At 44.8% G+C, this 16,470-nt stretch overlaps 1 protein-coding gene across 50 annotated transcripts in view; it reads right to left on the reverse strand.

Annotated features, from left to right (window-relative positions):
• Nucleotides 1-16,470, reverse strand: part of FAM49B (family with sequence similarity 49 member B) — a 175,573-nt gene that overhangs the window by 96,197 nt on the left and 62,906 nt on the right. For 12 of the 50 annotated variants that reach the window (XM_025393584.1, XM_025393592.1, XM_025393578.1 and 9 more), the window contains exon 1: nt 4,333-4,601. The exons of the other annotated variants lie outside the window; for them this stretch is intronic. The gene's annotated coding sequence lies outside the window, so the exon portion shown is untranslated. Of the gene's footprint in view, nt 1-4,332; nt 4,602-16,470 lie in introns of those variants that run through there. 50 annotated transcript variants of the gene reach the window in all.

A 16,470-nucleotide genomic window follows, 5' to 3' on the forward strand; every position in this document is an offset into this window, starting at 1 on the left:
CAATGGTCCCTAACCTTTTTGGGACCAGGAAATGGTTTCATGGAAGATAATTTTTCCACAGACAGGGTGACAGAAGGAATGGTTTCAGGATGAAACTGTTCCACCTCAGATTACCAGGCGTTAGATTCTCACATGGAGCACAAAACCTGGATCCCTCTAATGCACAGTTCACAACAAGGTTCACGCTACTATGAGAATCTAACGCTGTCTCTGCTGATCTAACAGGAGGCAGACCTCAGGGAGTAATGCCGCTCACCTCCTGTTGTGCAGTCTGGTTCCCAACAGGCCATGGCCCAGGGGTTGGGGACCCCTGCTCGAAACACAGTAGAAAGGGTGTGTATCAATCTAGAATTTAATATATATCATACATAATGCATCAACTAAAATATAACGAGATTACTGTATTAGCAAAAAATAACTGTACAGGACTCAGGCTTCACAGTGTCACATACAGTAGCACCTTAATGTTGATGATCAATCTTTTCAAAATGAATTAAATAGCTACAAAAATATATCTCTGCATTAAGTCTTCTCCTTAAAATCACACAATATCTTTAAAAGTAGTCATTCTGACCCACGGTACCATTATCCAGATGTGAAGGTGTGTTGCAAGAAATGTTTATATTTAAATAATCAAAATTCTAACAATGATTTCTTTGTTTAAAAAGTTTACAAATGTGACTCATTTGCATTCTAATTACTTGCACAAGTGGGAAAGGGGTGAAACTACAGCTAGCTGTCAGTCCTGTATATGCTTACAGAAGAGTACAGAACAAGTGAACATTATCCATCCTCCATGGCAGCTGAAAAAGAAAGTTTTGAGATTTGCTGTTTTAAGTATGTTTTACAAATACTTCATATAAAATATAAGATTAGTACATTGAAATAGAATTTAAGTAAACGTGATGGGTTCAAATGCCGGTCTTCAACATCTCCCACTTGAGAGTATACTTGACAAGTATACGTAATTGGAAATATTTAATTATGATTAATGGCATACCTCTAACCTAAGCTCTCTGAGCCTTACTTTCCTCATGTTAATTAGGAATTAAATAGAAGTTAAACTACACATTGCAGAGTTGTTATAAAACTACCCTAATGGTTAAAAGGAATCTGGCATATAGTAGGTATTCAATATTACAGCATAATTAAGAGCTAGGATTTAGTGAACTGATCATAATACAGAATGAGCTCACACATCCAACAACATTTATGTGGACTTTCAGAAACTCTAAAGGCACAAGAAATTATTTGAATTCACTGTTGTTCATGAATGCTGATAAGATACATATATCAAATGCCCATTCTAAGCAAACAAATCCATTCTATGCACTAAAGTACAACACAAAATCGTATCTATACTTCCTCACCCAAAGATCTCAAAGCAAATTAAATAACCCAATACAGCAGTCTTTTTTTTTTTTTTTTTGAGATGGAGTCTTGCTCTGTCGCCCAGGCTGGAGTGCAGTGGCGCCATCCTGGTTCACTGCAAGCTCCACCTCCCAGGTTCACACCATTTTCCTGCCGAAGCCTCCCAAGTAGCTGGGACTACAGGCGCCCACCACCACACCCAGCTAATTTTTTTGTATTTTTAGTAGAGACGAGGTTTCACCGTGTTAGCCAGGATGGTCTCGATCTCCTGACCTCGTGATCAGCCCGCCTCGGCCTCCCAAAGTGTTGGGATTACAGGCGTGAGCCACTGCATCCGGCCAGCAGTCTTAAAAATATACAAGATACCTGAAAAAAACTACAGTTCAGAGCAATCAACATCTTTTTCAAAAATTTTTGCCACATAATTACAAAATGCTGTTACAGTCTAAGATTCTTTGACCTTGCCATTAACTCAATTGTTCAAAACATCATTATTAAGTACCCACTATGCACCAGGCAGGCACTGTGCTAAACTCTGGTGTAGTTACAGAAGAGACCAAAAATAGGAGGTATGCCACTAAGTTATTTCCAACTATTACAGTCTTGTTTTCCTTAAACAATGTAAGAGAAAATTGTAAGTTCTTACAGTTGAATGCATTAACACTTAGTAAGAGTCAAGTAACCTCAAATAAGTGACAATCCAGTATTTTCCCCCACGGGGACTAGGAGTAAAATAAGCACCCCTCTATACTTCTCCATCAATTGTTATTTACTATATAAAGATAAATGACCATTTCAGATATGAGTGAAATACTCTCAAGAGGGACACTAATTTAACCTGTAAATTTTTAAAACCTGTTTATTCCTGAGGAATTCAGAGAAATGAATTTTAACTTCAATTAGTTTAAATGTCAATCAAAAATCTATCAAAAATAAACTGCATTCACTTAGTTTTACTCAACATCTGAAATTATACTTCTTCTGGGGCAACTAGAATTAACTTACTGACCACGCCTCCCTCTGATCAACCAACCACTTTCTTGGGAGAGAAAAATCTAGCCTCTATCCAATTACATAATCTAAAATTCATACTATATAGTCTAGAACGTTTTACAAAGCAAGAGGTTCCTCACAAACAGCTACATCACTATTAAAGTTTTAAAGATGTTTAAAGATTACTATCTAGCAAAACTGTTCTGCAAATACATATTCTTTCTCTCTCTCTCTCTCTCTCTCTCTGTCTGTCTCTCTCTCTCTCTCTCGTTAAAAAATCTAACTGTTGAAGTGGTTATCCAAAACCTAAGCAGGGACACACAGTCAAGTACCTTTTTAACACCAAGCTCTCATAAAACGAAGCTGTTGGAAAATGCTGCCATAAATACTGACAGCAATAGTATCATCATCATAATATGCAGGTAGGTGTGCTTTAGGACTACGAGCCTCTCTTGGAGTTCATTATCATGGATATGAAAGTCACACGAAAAAAAACTGCTGTCATTTCATTTTATGAATGCTGATTAGGGAGTTTCAGTTAACTGCAACACTCTACAAACAGGCTATCAAATAAGCCCCAGTTATCAAGCAGTTCTAGACACAAAGCTTCTGTTTCTATTACTAAATACAATTAAAGAATTAAAAGGATCAGTGTGTTTTTCTTGAGGTATATTTGTCTAAAATGATTTGCGATAGTAAGTCACCAAACAGCGAGTGATTGAAATTCCTTTAGCTATATAAAACACTCCTCTGGAATGCCGATCTCCCACACAATAAGACTTAAAACACACAAAACTGATTGACACACATTTTTCACATAGAGATTAAAAAGGTGGCAAACTCAATACACTTACACAGAAGTAGGAAAAAATGTGTAAGCAAATTCCAAAAACCTTTGTCTTATCCAGAATGGCACTCTGTGGTACTCCAAGTATTCGGGCATTTCATCAATATTCTGCACACAGGGGGTACTCAAAAAATGTTGTTGACAGATGAGACATGAAATATCACCAACAAACATTTCTACAGCAATGTATTAACAGGTAATGTAGCAAATCAGTCAAGGGACCAAGTGAGGAGGAATCCAGAGGAGTAGAAAGAATAATAATCTGCCAAATTTTACACTCAGAGGAAATTAATCCATCATAGAAGTCTTCCAGGAAAAAAAGAAAAAAGGTACTCAGTATGACCCAGAATAGCCAGAAGGTTAAAACACACACGCGCGCGCGCACACACACACACACACACAGAGCAATCGCCACTTTCACTACAGTTTGACAGTTATAGATTTGGGTATTTATAGTAGAAATTGCGTGTTTGGAAACAAACTAACACCACACCCTAAGACTGAGAATCTGGACTTTAAACGTTGAGCATTAATTAAAAGGACAACAGTATCTAAGTTGGAAGGTCTGGCCGCGCAGGTGGAAGGCGAAGTGATGGGGGGCGATAAAGACACCAACTTCAACACCAGTGACCAGGACTGGGTGTCGAGGCGTGGCGAAGACCGGAGGAGAAGGGGGTGTGGAGCTGGGGACAGGAAGAGGGGATGAGGAGGAGGAAAAGCGGCCGCGAAGAGGAAGGAGTGGTGGGAGTCGGGATGGGGCGGGGGGACAACGCCGATGCGGGAGGGACGAGCCGGGGAGCAAGGAGTCACCGGCGGGCGCAGGATCTGGGGTGGGAGGGGGCGGCGAGAGCGCGCTGGAGGTGCCAGTGGAAGGAAGGGGGCCGGAAGAAAGGAAGACCCGAATGAATGAGCGCCGGGGGCAGGCCGGGGCCGCAGGGCCGGAGAGGAAGCGGCCCCGGGGCGCCGCGGGGCCGGGGGCGGGCCCAGCGCGCCTGGGAAGGAGGAAGCCCCGCGCCAGCGCGGGCCCCGCCGCACCCGCCTCTTCGCCAAAATGGGGTCGCGGAGCAGGAAAGCGAGGAGTGTGAGGGAAGAGGGGAAAATGGCAAAAACCAATCACTCACCCTCCGCTCGAGCCTCCAGACGCTCTCAGTCCCGCTCCTCCGCCCTCCTCGAGCCGCAGAGGCGGCTCCTCAGCGGCGCTAGGGGGAGCCCCGGGTCCGGAGCGGCGGAGCGGCAGCAGCCGGACCGGGAGCCCCTCAGCACCTGCCCCTGTGGCGGAGCCGCGACAAGCCAAGCGGCAGCGGCGGCGGCTCCGAGCGGGGAGGGCAAGTGACCCGGATGTACAGGGTAACGACGAGGAGGGGGAGGGGGGAATGCCAGGAAGTGAGGGCGCCGCGGACCTGTCCGGCCGTGCGCATGCGCCGCACGCCCGCCCCGCAAGGTAAATCCGTAGCCTATCTTCTCCGCCCCTCCTCCCCGCCCCTCCCGAAGGGGCGGGGCGAATCCGGAGACAGGTGGTCGGCGGGCGCGGCGTGCTGTGGAAGGAGGCGTGGCCACCCCCTTGCACCCCCCCCCGCCTACTTAAAGGGGCAGCACCTTCGCGCCGAGATAGCTTCTGAGTGAGTTGGAGTCTTCCAGCCTTTCTGATGTACAGATGGGAAACGGAGGTTCAGAGGTGGCGGTGACCTGCCTCGTCAGCGGGCTTGGAAATGGCAGGAACTGGACATCAGGACTCGATGCTGAGCCCTGCGAAGTTGCCATACCCCACGCCTGGAACCGCTAGGCTGCGGGGCCCGCCTTTCCCCCTCGGGTCAGGTACTGAGCCTCGCCCGCGATTCCCAGCGCGGCACGTGTGCCTGGCAGACGCCCAGCGCCAGGAGACTGCACCGTTACCGCCTGCGATGGTATCGCGGAGACGCCCTTGGGAGGTGAAAAATGATCATTCTGAGAACAACAATTAGACTCCACTTACAACACTCTCAGATAAATCAGACCCCTGTTCTGGGGTCGACTCTGGGCAAAAATATCTAGAGGGCAGAAACTTGGATGTGACAGAGGGCGCAGCCTCTTAATTCCCTAATTCTCCTTTAACTCTTTGAACATAAATGATCCCTTCCCCTTTACAGACAAAAACAGAACATTCCATCTAGCTAGCTTCTCCTAATCCTGTTATAAAGCTGATTTTTTTTTTTCATTAACACTAAAGGGGAGAAGATGACAATGTTATCTCTCCCAGGGTTGTTTTCAGTTTGACAGCCGAGCAGATCACTAAGATGGAGGTAAATGATTATGAACATTTTGGGGTCACAGGCCCAACTGAAAATCCCATAAAAGTATAGACTTTTCGCCCCGGTAAAACACATACATGCACACACGTTTGCATAACATATCAAGAGTTTCATGCAACCAAGGAGCCTATCCATGAAATCCTGATTATGAATGAAGCTCTAGTCAAAGCGCTAAGGTTCCAGTAACTATCTGCGCCTTACTGTATGGGCCAAGAAATCACTCCTTGCCACAAAACACAGAAGGGCAGCCCTTACCTTATTTAGCCTTTTTGTCTTCCTCTTGAGTTATGTAGAAACCAAATGGTATGTAACATGGTGGGCATATTACTTAGAAACGTGTTGAGTCATGGAGAGATGAAGTGGCTTTTTCAAGGCCTACACTAGGGGCAACATTCCTAGGCCTCAGACTTTTACGTTAATTATCGTACTTCAGGAGGATTCAGGGGTTCTATATTGTAGCTCTTATAATTCTGGTCAATTTCAATGAAACGGAAGGAGATGTTTGTTCTGTGACAGTCTTGCTGTCACCCAGGCTGGAGTGCAGTGGCGCGGTATCAGCTAACTGCAACCTCCACCTCCCAGGTTGAAGCAATTCTCCTGTCTCAGCCTCCCAAGTAGCTGGGATTTACAGGTGCACGCCACCATGCCCGGCTAATTTTTTGTATTTAAGTAGAGACGGGGTTTCACCATGTTGCCCAGGCTGCTCTGGAACTCCTGAGCTCAGGCAATCCACCTGCCTCAGCCTCCCAAAGTGCTGGGATTACAGGCATGAGCCACCGCGCCTGGCTGGAGATGATGTTTTGCAAATGTTGATGCTGATAGAAAAGTCCTCATAATCCAAGAAGCTTGGTCCACTTGTCTGACATACTGACATCCAACCTCAGATAACCTGGGTTCAGATGAACCACTGTCCTCAATGTGAACCAGAGGAGGAGTTCATACACGTGCACAGTCCCTTAGATATGAGCTCTGAGTAACCACAAACCTCTAACCCTATCTCCCACCAAAAGCAGAAATCTTTCATAGTATCTTTAACACGTGACTATCTAGTTCAGCTCCAATATCTCCAACTATAGGGAGCTCATTACTGCAATCATCAGCCTTTGACTATGGGAAACCTCTTTTACAGTAAGCTGATGCACAACAATTTTCATCCACTGTCCTAATTTTATCTATGGAGAGCAATATAGACATGACGCTGGCCTAGGGAGCTTACAGTCCAGCAAAGAAGCAGTCCACTGAGAAGCGATAATAATAAAATACTGGATCAGGTGCAGTGGCTCATGCCTGTAATCCCAGCACTTTGGGAGGCCGAAGCAAGTGGATCACGAGGTCAGAAGTTCGAGATCAGCCAGGCCAACACAGTGAAACCCCGTCTCTACTAAAAATACAAAAATTAGCTGGGGGTGGTGGCAGGAGCCTGTAATCCCAGCTACTCAGGAGGCTGAGGCAGGAGAATCGCTTGAACCCAGGAGGTGGAGGTTGCAGTGAGCCGAGATCTTGCCACTGCACTCCAGCCTTGATGACAAGAGCGAAATGCATCTCAAAAAATAATAATAGTAACAAAATACGATGAGTCCTGTGAGGAACATGGAATGCCCCTCTCAGATGCACCTTTCTTCTTAGCTGCCCTGGGCCCATTCCTGCCATGTACAAGAACTCACAAGTTCTTCCATTATCCCATGTGGGAATTCCCTGAAAGAGGAAGCTGGCTCAGAAAACAAAACCCCTACGAGAGGTGCTGAATTTATTCTTCTGCAATCCTTTCTTCATCATTCTGCATGAATGTAATCACATTTTCTCTGAGGTCAAAGCTTTCAAAGATTTATGTTGAAAAATTGAACAAAAGATGCAAAAAAAAAAAAAAAAAAAAGGCTTACATAAGAGCACTAGTCTCTTAATGATGATTTACGCATTGTAGATAGCTGTATTTTGTGAGTCCTTACAATGTGCCAGGCACTGTACTAAACTCTAAGCTCTTGACTTGTTTTCTTCTTTTGCTTTTTCACAACCATCCTATATGGTACTATTATCAGGCCCATTTTATAAATGAGGCAACCGAAACTCCATATGTGACAGATCCAGGATTCAAACCCAATCTGTCAACTCCACAGTTTCTATGGACACTGCATTGTCTCTATTTTTTTTAAATGTCACAAGGTCCTGTGGCTTTCCTGCAGTGCTGTTTTCTTGGAAACTTTTATTTATTATTAAATCAGTTTTAAAACACTATAGAGAATAAATGGTTTCACTCAATCATTGATTCATTCAATCAACACACATTCTTGCCCCCCCCCCCCACCACCCCGCTACTGTGTCCTAGGCATCAGGCTGAGGGTCTGGGAAGAAGGACAGTAAGACATCAAGTTCCTGCTCCAGAGGGGCTGCGAGTTTAGTGAAAGGACAGGCTGTCATTCTTGCACTTAAAACAAAGCATGACTCCTTGTAATTCAGAAGGGTAGAGGAACCAATTTTCCCTGGGACAACTGTGAAGCCTTCACAAAGAATAGGACCTTTGGCCAGGGGCAGTGGCTCACACCTATAATCCCAGTATTTTGGGAGGCTGAGGCAGGCAGGTCACTTTGGGCCAGGAGTTCGAGATGGCCTGACTAACATGGTGAAACCCCATCTCTACCAAACAAAACAAAACAAAACAAAACAAAAACAAATTAAACGAACATGGTGGCACATGCCTCTGTAATCCCAGCTACTCGGGAGGCTGAGGCAGGAGAATCACTTGAATCCAAGAGGCAGAGGTTGCAATGAGCCAAGATTGCACCACTGCACTCCAGCCTGGGCAACAGAGTGAGACTCCGTCTCAGGAAAAAAAAAAAAAAAAAAGAATGGGACCTCTGAGCTTGGTCTTGAAGGGAAGGGGAAAGGGCCAAGAAGAAAATACGGGGGCCAAGGGTTGGGGGGGATTGTGGGGGTGCTGTGACACACTGAGATTGTAAAGGACATCACACACCACACTAAGAAATTTGAGCTTGCCTTCTGAAGGCAACCACAAGTAGAGACGCTTCTAACCAAGGGAGACACATAATCAGATATGTTTTATATCAGGATCACTCTGACCACAGGGTCCAATATGGACTACAGTGGTAGAGAGAACATAGGGCCAGCAAACCACTTAAGAGGCTGCTGTGGGGTCCAGGAGAGGGATAAGGAGAGAGCCTGCACAAGGAAACTGGTAGTGAAGATGAAGAACAGGCACCGGAATTAAGATGCTAACTGATGCAGAATCTGCAAGTTCAATCTGGGGGAAGAGGAGACTGGGGTTGTCGGGATGACCCAGAGGCTCCTGGCTTAGTAAACTGGATGGTGACACCACGTGATATCAATACTTTTACACAGTTTTCAGTCCTCTTATCTTCCAATCTTTATCCATGTAAATGCACATTGCTTTGCCAGGTGCGGTGGCTCACATTTGTAATCCCAGGAGTTTGGGAGGCCAATGCGGGCAGATCACTTGAGGCCAGGGGTTCGAGACCAGCCTGGCCAACATGGTGAAACCCTGTCTCTACTAAAAATACAAAAATTAGCCAGGCGTGGTGGCACACGCTTGTATTCCCAGCTATTCTGAAGGCTGAGGCAGGAGAATCGCTTGAGCCCAGGAGGCAGAGGTTGCAGTAAGCTGATATCCCACCACTGCACTCCAGCCTGGGCAACAGAGTGAGACTCTGTCTCAAAAAAATAAAAAACAAAAATAAATAAATAAATAAAGGCACATTGCTTTCACTGGTTTCTTCAGATATGTGCAACTCTTTCCCAATACTTTCTCATATTTCTACACACTCACATCTATCATTTTAATGACTACAGAGTATTTCATCATACTGAAATACCTCAGTTTCTTTCAGTTGCTAAAGTTCCACACCCTACATGGCTGGTTTACCCCCTAGACTCATTTGGCTTTGGGTATTTTGCAAGGGATGAGTTGAGCCTCTAGGGAAAAAGAGCCTTTAGGCAAAAGGTATTGGAGAAGTGTGGCCTCGAGGGCCAGGGAAGCTGCAACTCTCCTGGGAGGGGCCTGGGCAACCGCATTCCTGTATTGCAGGTAGAAAATGCAGAACTATGGAAAAGAACCTGTCATCCACGGGGAGCCTGAGGTCCAGTTCTCTACAGAAGCTGGTTCTCATGTCCTAACCTCCCTAATCCATTTGTTCATCCATGTGTTCATATATTCACTCCTTCTAAGCATTCCTGTGAATGCAGAGAGCAACACAGCAAAGCTGAAACCACCTCTACGCTCTGAATGTAACCTGGTCAGGCTTTGAAACCTGCTCTACAGCTTACACAAGTTATTCAACATCTGAAAGCATCAGTTTCCCCCACAAGTCTGTTGTGTTAACTCAGAGAAAACTTGTAAAATGCTAGGGACTGAACTAGGCACAGACTAAGCTCAAAAACTGTTTTCAGTCTTGGTTTTCTCCTTAGGCTTTTTTGACTCCCACCACTGTACCTTGAGTTTCTTTTTTTCTATTTTTATTTATTTATCTTTTTGAAACAGAGTCTTGCTCTGTCGCCCCAGGCTGGAGGGCTGTCAAGCGATCTCCACTCACTGCAGCCTCCGCCTCCCGGGTTCAAGTGATTCTCCTGCCTCAGCCTCCTGAGTGAGTAGCTGGGATTACAGGCATGTGCCACCACACCTGGCTAATTTTTGCATTTTTAATAGAGACGGGTTTCATCATGTTGGCCAGGCTGGTGTTAAACGCCTGACCTCAGCTGATCTGCCCACCTTGGCCTCCTAAAGTGCTGGGAATACAGGCGTGAGCCACTGTGCCTGGCTGTACCTTGAGTTTCTGACCAAACCCACTGGGCAACCATTCATGAGCTGGAGCTCAGGTTCTGAATCTGCCAGAGTGAAGTACACCCACTCACTTGATCTTCGCTTCCTTTCTGTGAAATGGGGATAAGACTGTCTGCTTCTCAGAAATGTTGGGAAGCTCTCATGAAGACTGTATAAGAAAATACTTTCAAGGCTCCAAAGCACTATATCATTATTGACTGTTAACTGCTATTAGAGACATTCTGTTTTCTTTGTTTTTCCTTTTAAAAAACTCTGACCTCAGCATAAGCTCCCTGGATTGTAATTACCGGGTCAAAGGATCTGAACATTTTTATGGTTCCTGATTTGTTATTGCCCAGTTGTCCTTAGAGAAAACTACATTTTGCTGCCAGCCTTCACTCAAAGACATCTTTCAGTACACTTCAGCACCTAGAGAATAGTTTTTGCTGCCTCTGTATCCAGTCTCACTCCTCAATTGAACACTCAGGGAGTTCTATCAACTGATACTCTCTTCCTTTTCACAGGATGAATGAACACCAAATCCTTGAGGAAAGAGACATCTCCAAACATTTCCACCAGAGTCAGGGACTCCAGTGTTGCCTTAGGGATGAAGACTCCATGGATATTTAATGAAGAAAGGGGAAGAGGACAGGGGACAGAGGCCTGAGAATCTCCTGGGAAGGGCTAGAAGCTCATCCAGCATTGAAAGATGACATCAGAGCCGCTATTCAAAAAGAACCCAAGTAAGAAGGCAACCAATCAAACTGACACCTTCCTGTTATTTAGCAAAACATTAACCAATCTCACAGGAGCCATAAAGCTGTCCCCCGAGTTACAAGGTTTATCTATGAGCCTCTATCACATTTGCAAATCTAACATATTTCTCACAAGTGGGGCAACTCCAAGTCTCATTTCCCCAACCCTTCAGGTAACCTGCAGGAAGAAAACAGGGTCCCACTGCCTCACACTGGCTGTTCTCTTCTGTACCTCGAGTACACTTTCCAGTCTCTTCACTTGGCTGTTTGTCAGCCTTCAGGTTCAAAGTGGTTCCCCCATCACCATTCCAAAGGTGAACCCCCCCGACCTTCACTCATTCCCTAGCATGTCACTGGTGTTTTTCCTTCACAGCGCTTATCACAAACACTAATTCTTTCCTTTTTTTTTTTTTTTTTTTTTTGAGAGAGAATCTCGCTGTGTCATCTAGGCTAGAGTGCAGTGGTGCGATCTCAGCTCACTGCAACCTCCACCTCTCAGGTTCAGGTTCAGGTGATTCTCCTGCCTCAGCCTCCCGAGTGGCTGGGACTACAGGCACAAACCATCATGCTCAGATAATTTTTTCATGTTTTTAGTAGAGATGGGGTTTTGCCATGTTGGCCAAGCTGGTCTCAAACTCCTGACTTCGAGTGATCCTCCTGCCTTGGTTCCCCAAAGTGTTGGGATTATAGGTGTCAGCTACCGCGCCCAGCCTCTAATTATTTTATATTTTTAGCTTAAAAATGTTTTAACTAAAAAAAAAACAAAGAAATAAACAACCAAAAACCACCTCTTGTTACAACGTCAGCTGTGACGGCAGAGATGGAGCCATCACTGTGCCCACTGCAGTTCCTGCCACAGTGCCCGGCCCCTAGGAGAGCCTCCCTAAATATGTTGAATGAATGGATAAAAAAAGGGAGGACCCAAGCAGTAAATGAGGTGCCCCGATGCACTATGCACCCTGATTATATGAGTCATACATATTGATTGCAGCAAAAAAATTTGAAAATACATATGAGCAAATGAAAGAAAATATAAACACCCATGATCCAACCACCCACACCATATGGACAACCTTCCAAATGTTTTTCCTGTCTATATCTAGATAAACGCAGCACATATTTTTATTAAAATGGTTCATTTACTGAATTGTAATCTGCTGTCTTTCATCTCACAGTGTATCTTTATCAACCTTCCTTAATAAAGGAACATCAGCCGGGCGCGGTGGCTCAAGCCTGTAATCCCAGCACTTTGGGAGGCCGAGACGGGCGGATCACGAGGTCAGGAGATCGAGACCATCCTGGCTAACACGGTGAAACCCCGTCTCTACTAAGAAATACAAAAAACTAGCCGGGCGAGGTGGCAGGCGCCTGTAGTCCCAGCTACTCGGGAGGCTGAGGCCAGAGAATGGCGTGAACCCGGGAGGCGGAGCTTGCAGTGAGCTGAGATCCGGCCACTGCACTCCAGCCTGGGCTACACAGCGAGACTCCGTCTCAAAAAAAAAAAATAAAATAAATAAAAAATAAAAAATAAAGGAACATCAGCCACACCGCTGTTAAAGGCTATATAATACTCCCCTGTGCGGCTAAACCATGAAGTGTTGAATGAATCTGGAGTTCAGCTGAGGGGAGGTTTCTTCAATGTCAATAAAGGTAAAATGCTTTATTCCAGCACTTCCCCCTTGCCAAGTTTCCCATTTTTTCCCTCTGTGTTTGTATTGCTTTAGAGCTGTATTTCTACAGAACTGTATTCCCCACCGCCCATTCACCACCTGGAGTTATTAGAGTTCTTGTCAACTAGAGAAGCAAAATTGTTTGCAGCCGGAAAAGCTGACGTATGACGAAGCAAGGACGATGCCTTGAAGTTCAAATTGGGAATCTGCTGCTGATACAGGAAACAGAAATGAAGAGTGTGCTTTCTTGCCAAGATTTGAATAGGGAGAAGAGGAAAAGATTTTCTGCACGCCTTCACTTTTTCCCAAGCCCTACCCTCGAGGAGAGTTTTTTCCCAAGGGATAGGCTGTTCCCCCATGCTGACTGATGCTGTAAGCAGTTTGCAGACCAAGCCCATGGCTCCATTTACAGACTCACTGGCTGCATAAAAATCCAAGAGGGCATGCTCAGAATGTGCCACCCCTTCCACTAACAGCTCTTTCAGCCCCTGCTGTGGTTCAGCAGCACAAAGGACTGCTCACTTGGCATGTTTAGCTCTGACAATCCCATTCCTTCCATCAGGAAAAGGCACAGGCACAGAAGGGCGTCACCTGAAGGAAGGGACAAGATGCCATAAAATCATAGATGGCTCCAGAGGAACAGTAGGGAGAAAAATGGCTGGGCGGGCCATTCATTTCTGAGCTTCACCCCACTGTGACCCCAAAACCTACAGAGAGGTTAGTTCATCTCTGCTTTTCCACCCACCTTACATAGTACACCATCAGAATTAGATGAAGTCTTTGCCTATAGAAAAAGAGAATTCCAGGTGGTGGCTCATGCCTGTAATCCCAGCACTTTGGGAGGCCAGGGTGGGAGGACTGCTTGAGCCCAGAATTGCAGCCTGGGCAACATGACGAGACCCTGTCTGTAGAAAAAAATTAAAAACAAAGGAAAATTAGCCGAGTATCGTGGTGTAAGCCTGTGGTCCCAGTTACTTGGGAGGCTGAGGCAAGAGGATTGCTTTGGCTCATAAGGTCAAGGATGTAGTGGGTTGTGATTGCACTACTGCACTCCAGCCTAGGCGGCAGGGTGGGACCCTGTCTCAAAAGAAAAGAAAAAGATAATTCTTAATTGTGTCCAGAGTCATTAATTTATCAATGACATTTTAAAAGATTGATAAACTACACTAATTTATCAATGCCCTTTAAAAAAAAAAGATTTTTTGTGTGTTTTACAATAATACCATCATTAGAAGACAAAAGGATTTAATCTGAAATATAACGACAGAAGGAACTATTACCACCAATAACCTCTGATCAATCGCTTAGTTTCTGCCAGTATTATAGAAAGTGATTTCTACCCATTTATAATGTAATCCTTATAACATTATGAAAGATATTTTATTACCTCCCTGTTTTCAGGTGAGAAAATGGAGGCACAAACAGTTCAAGTACTTTGCCATAGGTCACATACCTACGAGGAAGTGAACCAGGATTCTAGACCAAGTCTTAGCTCCCTGCTTTGCATAAATAATTCCATCTGCCTTGCTTCCCCACTCCTTTTTCCTTTCTGTAAACATTAACTAAATCCTTCAGTGTCCAAGCTCCACCTGAAATACTACACTAAGCCTGGGCATGGTGACTCATGCCTGTAATCCAGCACTTTGGGAGGCCGAGGTGGGTGGATCACCTGAGGTCGGGAGTTCGAGACCAGCCTGACCAACACATGGAGAAACCCCGACTCTACTAAAAACAATACAAAAATTAGCCGGCCGTGGTGGCGCATGCCTGTAATCCCAGCTACTCGGGAGGCTGAGGCAGGAGAATCGCTTGAACCCAGGAGGCGGAGGTTGATTGCGCCATTGCACTCCAGCCTGGGCAACAAGAGCAAAACTCCATCTTAAAAAATAATAATAATAATAATACACTACTTATCTATAAAACAGGCACAATTATCACCTATTTCACTGTGTTACTGTGAGAACTGACTAGAACTTAGGAAATTGCCAATTCCAACTGTCCTTAGCTATACAAAGCAACAATTACATATGAAACATAATCAGTAAAAGGTTGGTAAAACTTAAATGTTTGGTAAACTCTTAAATAAATGTATATACTTGATTATCTTGGTTTTTGACATTTGCTTTTTTTATCTTAATTGGAGAGTTTGGGGGATTTTTGTTGACAATCGCTGTTTTAATATTCAGACTCGGAAAGTTGTATACGATAGAAGCTGACAGTCAGACCCCGGGCTTGGTCAGACTTAAGTTTTAATCCCTTCATTTTCTCAAATATAAAATAAAGTGTCCGGGTGCGGTGGCTCATGCCTGTAATCCCAGCACTTTGGGAGGCCAAGGCAGATGGATCACCTGAGGTCAGGAGTTCGAGACCAGCCTGGCCAATGTGGCAAAACCTCGTCTCTATTAAAAATACAAAAATTAGCCAGATGTGGTGATGTGTGCCTGTAATCCCAGCTACTTGGGAGGCTGAGACAGGAGAATCGCTTGAACCCAGGAGGCAGAGGTTGCAGTGAGAAGAGATTGCGCCACTGCACTCCAGCCTGGGTGACAGAGCAAGACCATCTCAAAGAAAAAAAAAAAATGAAGAAACTATGGTACTCATTATCAGATGTATATTATTTCATGTAGAATGCTCAGCACAGGGCATAGAAAATTTAAGAGCTCAGTAAATATTAACATTTTCTATTATTTATTATTATTGTTGTTTTTATTAATAGACTTGCTTTCGTTAAGATGCTATTTGTATAAAGCTGCCCACTGCAGCATTATTTTTAATAAAAGCCAGACACAAATTAAATTTCTCACTATAGGGAAATGGCATAGTAGGATTCTGAAAGAACCATCTTTAGAATTAATGAAAATCACTTTAATTAAAATGTAAGCCCCTGCTCTGCTACTTGGGGGCAGTATGATTTTGAGCAAGTCATTTCTTTTCTCTGGACCTGTTTCCTCACCTCAGAAATGAAGGGTTTGCTCTCAATGACTCCATGTCCTCTCGTGATTTAAAGTTATATAGTCCTGACCGGACACGGTGGCTCCCGCCTATAATCCCAGCACTTTGGGAGGCCAAGGCAGGCAGATCACTCGAGGTCAGGAGCTTGAGATCAGCCTGGCCAACATGGCGATACCCCGTCTCTACTAAAAATACAAAAATTAGACAGGTGTGGTGGCGGGCACCTATAGTCCCAGTTACTCAGGAGGCTGAGGCGGGAGAATTGCTTGAGCCTGGGAGGCAGAAGTTGCAGTGAGCTGAGATTGTGCCATTGCACTCCAGCCTAGGCAACAGAGTGAGACTCTATCTCAAAAACAAAACAAAGCAAAAAAGTAAGTTATATAGTCCTAAGGTTCTCAATAAATTAAAATCCATCAACATCAAGGACAACATAAAACTGAGGACATAAGAAAATGGTAGAAATAGCCAGGCGCGATGGCTTATGCCCGTAATCCCAACACTTTGGGAGGCCGAGGCAGGCGGATCATGAGGTCAGGAGTTCGAGACCAGCCTGGCCAGCATGGTGAAATCCCCATCTCTACTAAAAATACAAAAAATTAGCTGGGCGTGGTAGCATGTGCCTGTAATCCCAGCTACTTAGGAGGCTGAGGCAGGAGAATTGATTGAACACAGGAGGCGGAGGTTGCAGTGAGCCAAGATTGTGCCACTGTACTCCAGCCTGGGTGACAGAGCGAGACTCCATCTCAAAAAAAAAAAAAAAAATGGTAGAAACACAAGATACTATTTTATGAATATTCCCAATCTT

Source organism: Theropithecus gelada, chromosome 8 (genome assembly GCF_003255815.1).
Source record: "Theropithecus gelada isolate Dixy chromosome 8, Tgel_1.0, whole genome shotgun sequence".
In the NCBI taxonomy this organism is placed as follows: Eukaryota; Metazoa; Chordata; class Mammalia; order Primates; family Cercopithecidae; genus Theropithecus; species Theropithecus gelada.